The following is a 1012-nucleotide window of genomic DNA, read 5'->3' as shown; positions in this document are numbered from 1 at the left end:
GGCCGGTGCCTGCACAGGGAAGGGTCCCCAAACCCCAGACTATACACAGCCACTCGGGGCACGCACACACAAGTGAGACACGGATTACACACAGCTGCTCAGGGCACGCGCACACAAGTGAGACACAGGGATTTTACACACAGCCGCTCGGGGCACGCACACACAGGTGAGACACTGGGATTACACACAGCCCGTTGGGGCACGCGCACACAGGTGAGACACGGGCTACACACAGCACACTCACACAGCCCGCATATCCCAGGGGCCACCCCAGCAGGCTCCCGGCCCACACGCACCTTCACGGAGTAGGCGAACGCGATGAAGCCCAGGGAGAACCAGTTCATGAACAGGGACCAGACCACGTGGTCGGGCACCGAGGTCTCGCTGTGGATGTTGACCACGGTGGACGTCACGGCAGTGGAGGTTTGGGGTGGCCCCAGCATGGACACCTCGTGCTCCTCTTTGATCATGTCCTGGCTTTGGGAGAAGCAGGTGTGAGTGAAGGCTGGGGAAGTGTGGCTCATGGCGCAGCCTCGACCGGCAGTGGGGTCCGGATGCTGGGAGGGCGCTCAGTGGGCCTCCCCTTCCCCCTGCAGTTTCTATTTCTCAGAAGTTACTGTTTCCTGGTGTTTTCATGTTGCTGAAATGGGTGGGGACTCAGGAGGGTGGAAGGAAGGACTGAGCGTCAGGTTACACAGGAGCAGGTGGGAGGACTGGTATGTTTTTCAAGCCACCAGGTTCAGAACTTGAAACACACAATTGGCCATGTGGGATCCAGTGTTAACCACTGTGCCACCTGGCTAGAGCCACTTAATGTATCCTTTAAAAAAAGATATTTTAATTTGGATGAACCCCAATTTCTCTGTTTTTCTTTTGCTGCTCATGTTTTTGGCATTATATTTAAGAATCGTTTCCTAAGTTCAAAGTCGTAAATTGTTTTAAAGATTGCTTTAGGTGCTGACAGGTGGTGTGTGGTTAAGGACGCTGGACTCCCACATGGCCAACCGTGGTT

The 1012-nt window shown here is 54.8% G+C and overlaps 1 pseudogene; it reads right to left on the bottom strand.

Annotated features, from left to right (window-relative positions):
* Positions 1-34: 34 nt before the first annotated feature.
* On the bottom strand, positions 35-662 carry LOC114005660 (interferon-induced transmembrane protein 1 pseudogene; annotated as a pseudogene).
* Positions 663-1012: the final 350 nt, after the last annotated feature.

Source organism: Tupaia chinensis, unplaced genomic scaffold (genome assembly GCF_000334495.1).
Source record: "Tupaia chinensis unplaced genomic scaffold, TupChi_1.0 Scaffold144238_1, whole genome shotgun sequence".
Taxonomy (NCBI): domain Eukaryota; kingdom Metazoa; phylum Chordata; class Mammalia; order Scandentia; family Tupaiidae; genus Tupaia; species Tupaia belangeri.
The sequence above is the reverse complement of the archived record's forward strand: the minus strand, read 5'-3'. Positions and strand labels throughout refer to the sequence as shown.